Source organism: Mirounga leonina, unplaced genomic scaffold (assembly GCF_011800145.1).
Source record: "Mirounga leonina isolate KUSES-001 unplaced genomic scaffold, KU_Mleo_1.0 Mir_151, whole genome shotgun sequence".
Taxonomy (NCBI): Eukaryota; Metazoa; Chordata; class Mammalia; order Carnivora; family Phocidae; genus Mirounga; species Mirounga leonina.
In genome coordinates this window covers 108,484,948-108,489,531 of record NW_023270377.1, presented here as the reverse complement: position 1 = coordinate 108,489,531, position 4,584 = coordinate 108,484,948, and positions in this window count along the sequence as shown.

The following is a 4,584-nucleotide window of genomic DNA, read 5'->3' as shown; positions in this document are numbered from 1 at the left end:
GTGAATCCCTTGTATTTCCATATAAATTTTGGCTTGTCAATTTCTAAAAAAAAAGCTAGCCAGGATTTTGATAAAGATTGTGTTGAATCTGTAAGTTACACCTTTTTCTAGATAGAACTAGATGCCATGCTCTTTACTTCTTGTAACAGAAGGAACATCTGAAGACTACTAAGAAAACAGTTAAATTTCCCTTTTATGGGTAAAGAAATCAAATGGTTAGTTCTGCTTTTTCCATTTTAAATGATCAGTTTACCTGCTAAATCAGCATGAATCAAATTCATTGACTTTGACTCTCATTTTGCCATTTTGTCCTGGGAATAATTTAACTTAATTTATCTAGTATTGGACAGGCCATTGTAATTCTCCCTTGTACTCCACCTACACAGATATATAACTTCTAAGTAACATTCAATTGAGATGTTACCATATCTTCCTTTAATTATACAAACTTCATGATTGTTTTAAAATACAGGTTTAAATATTATTCAGGCATAGTGAGGCCAACAGACCAGGAAATGGTTGCCATTGAAAAGATAGTTTTTTTTTACCTCCCTGGCTGCTTGAAGCTTGACTACCATCATCAGTAACTATCCAGACCAGGAAGTTCATGACCAACAGACTATTTCGGCAGAAACAGATGGTCATTGATATTCTTCACCCTGGAAAGGCAACAGTACCTAAGACAGATATTCAGGAAAAACAGCCAAAATGTACAAGACCACACCAGATGTCATCTTTGTATTTGGATTCAGAACCCATTTTGGTGGTGGCAAGACTACTAGCTTTGGCATGATTTATGATTCTTCGGATTATGCAAAGAAAAACGAACCCAAACATAAACTTGAAAGACATGGCCTATATAAGAAGAAAAAGATGTTGAGAAAATAACTAAAGGAACGTAAGAACAGAATGAAGAAATTCAGGGAGACTACCAAAGCCAATGTTGGTGCTGGCAAAAAGAAGTGAGCTGGAGATTGGACAACAGAAGGAGTAATTTTCTTTTATTTATTTATTTAATTAACATATAATGTATTACTTGTTTCGGGGTACAGGTCTGTGATTCATCAGTCTTACACAATTCACAGCGCTCACCATAGTACATGCCCTCCCCAATGTCTAATACCCAGCAACCCCATCCCTCCCATCCCCCTCCAGTCCAGCAACCCTGTTTGTTTCCTGAGATTAAGAGTCTCTTATGGTTTGTCTCCCTCTCTGGTTTCATCTTACTTCATTTTTCCCTCCCTTCCCCTATGATCCTCTGTCTTGTTTCTCAAATTCCTCATATCAGTGAGATCATATGATATTTGTCTTTCTCTAATTGACTTATTTCGCTTAGCATAATACCCTCTAGTTCCACAGAAAGAGTAATTTTCTACAGTGACTTTATCTGTGGTGATTGTGCAGATTTTTCATGAGAGGATTAATAAACTAAGAACTTAAAAAGGAAAGAAAAGGTAGTTACTCATAGTTTCTAAGAGGCATGGGCATGTTATGCCATCCAGGGCCATGTGGGAAGCACCAGGTCAGTCAGGAGACAAAGAGAACAAGAGGAAAACCTGGGCAAGAGCTATTATTGTGGTTTCCAGGGGAAGGAATGAGCAAGGCAGGGTAGGCAGGATAAGGGTTTAGGATTTGCAAATATAAATTATTTCAGCAGGCTCCAAAATGTAGGAGCTGTCTACTACTTCTATATGTTAAGTTACATATTAGAAAGGGGTACTTAATATGGTATATGTCGGGGCACCTGGGTGGCTCAGTCGTTAAGCGTCTGCCTTCGGCTCAGGTCATGATCCCAGGGTCCTGGGATCGAGCCCCACATCGGGCTCCCTACTCTGCGGGAAGCCTGCTTCTCACTCTCCCACTCCCCCTGCTTGTGTTCCCTCTCTCGCTGTCTCTCTCTCTCTGTCAAATAAAATCTTTGAAAAAAAAAATATGGTATATGTCATGCTAGGAAGATACAGTCTCAGGACTGTATTAGTTAGGGTTATGTTTGGTACTAGATAGGATTGTCTTTCATATTAGATGCAGTTTGGATTTCGGATTTCTGTTGATGGTGCTTGGCAGGGGTCTCTGGGGAAACCACTTTGTAAGAATGGAGGCTCCCACAGAAAGTGGTGTTTATATGTATTTAACTGTTGAGAAGCTTGAGTACAACAGAGAAGTTTGAACTTAGGTACCAGTTTCAAATATAGGATTGTGCTTATCTTTTAGTTATATATTTTTAAAGTTATTTTTTTAAAGATTTTATTTATTTATTTGAGAGGGAGAGAGAGAGAGAACACAAGAGCAGGAGGAGGGAGAAGCAGACCCCCGCGGAGCAGGGAGCCCGATGCGGGGCTCGATCCCAGGACCCTGGGATCATGACCTGAGCTGAAGGCAGATGACTAACCAACTGAGCCACCCAGGCGCCCCATATTTTTAAAGTTATTGATAAACCCAGGTGCAGAGCAGTGTGTATAATGTGCTATCATTTCTGTAGTGAAAGGGAGCCATTGATATTACATGTATTTGCTTGTAAACATATAAGCAAGCTGAGGAATGGCTGGCAAGAAGCTAATAAGTTGGGTTTCCTCCAGGGAGGGGCATGGAGGGGCTATGAGACAGGAGTGGGGGGAGAGCAGGGAGCTTTGCATTATTCGCCCTTTTGCATCGTGTGAATGTATTTCCTACTCAAAAGAATAACATTTAAAATATAAAATAGGGGCGCCTGGGTGGCTCAGTTGGTTGGGCGTCTGCCTTCGGCTCAGGCCATGATCCCAGGGTCCTAGAATCGAGCCCCACATCGGGCTCCCTGCTCGGCGGGAAGCCTGCTTCTCCCTCTCCCTCTGCCTTCCACCCCCCCTGCTTGTGCTCTCTCTCTCTCTGTCAAATAAATAAATAAAATCTTTAAAAAAATAAAATATAAAATAGAAGAATGGGTGGATGATTTGTGCCTAGGAAGCCCATACCCTGAGTGTCTGGCTTCTTAATCAGAATCAGGACTAGGCCCCAGAGAACAATAAAAGGCAGGCCCAAGGGCTGGCCCTAGGGAGCAGCCAGAGGCAACAGCCTGGACTCCGGTGCCCACTGATTCTGACACACCTGCTGAGAAAACCTGTCTCCCAGCCGAATAACAAAGGGCCTGGGTTCTTTCTTTGGGGATATGGAGCTCATCAGAGCAAATTTATGGTTTAGAAAGTTTTGTAGGAGACAGTTTTAGCAAATGCATACTGAAGTATTTTAGGAAGCATCTTGATGTTTGAACTTAGATTCCAGTGGTCAATGGGGAAGAAAGTGGGCATATATGAACAAAAACAATCTCCCACACACAAACAAGGAGATGGGTGAGGGTGCAAAGACAGTAGAATGTTAAGAACTGTCATGCAAAATGTTAAAAATTGTGAACTTTAGGTGGATGGAATATAGCTGTTCATTATGCGATTCAACTCTTCCATGTGTTTGAAATATTTCTGAATAAAAAGGTGAGAAAAGAAAAATCATGTATTGAAGCCTTTCTAACGATCAGTGTAAAAGGAAAACAAAACTGAACATGATACAGAGCATTGTTTATTCCTAGATAGAAGCCCAGGTGAGGTTAGAGATGTGCATTTGTCCCTGACTGGTTGCTTTCTAGATACACCCATTGCAAACTGTTGGCCACCATATGGAGCCTCCATTGAGGGAGTCCTTTCGTACTAAGTACTTGGATACTTAGGCCAGGCTGATCCTATGCAGTTAAGAACGTATTTGCCTCGTGACCCCCACATAGATAAATGTTTGCAGTGGGCAGAGGCTGGTTTGAGGACAGACTAGACAGGATACATCAAGTAAGGCATTCCTGCCCAAAGAACACTAAAGGACAGCAGTGAACTTAGGATATGTGGCTGAGACATGAACCCCATTCTCCAGGACAACTAGTGATTAAAGGTTCCAGATTCCTGCTCCCAGAAGGCTCAGAACTGCTTCATCTCCTCTTCCTCATTCATGAGGATCCCTCTAGAGGCCAAAGTCTGCCACTGACCCATGGGTGGTGCAGGAGCTGAATTGCCCCTCCTTCTCTTTAGGATCATCTCTTCCACAAAAAGGGGGTGGTTGGTACCACTGGAAGGTATCACTCTGTTCTTGGTACAGTGTGGGATTCCCCCCAGTGTTGAGCAGGTGGGTAAGCCAGAATGGGAATGCCATATGCCTGGGGAAACCCCAGTGAGTGAGGCTCCAAATTACTGTGAACTGGCAGACAGGCTGTGTAAGGACACATTTTGGGAGGTGGACACACCCTATATGGCCACTGATGGTGCAAATGAGCCATGGACATGTGGTATCTGGAGTCTAGAGGGCTAGACCTGATGCTACACATTCAGGTCATGAGCTAGGGAGTCTAAATATGAAATGATGGAATCGGGAAAACCATAAATGTAAGCCAAACATCCTCAGGAGCCAGGAACGGGTCCATGGGCCCTGAACAGAAGGGTTCCCATTTGTGCGGCTGACTATATAAGGTGTTTTTCTTTTCTTTTCTTTTCTTTTCTTTTTAAAGATTTTATTTATTTATTTGACAGAGAGAGAGATAGCAAGAGCAGGAACACAAGCAGGGGGAGCGGGAGA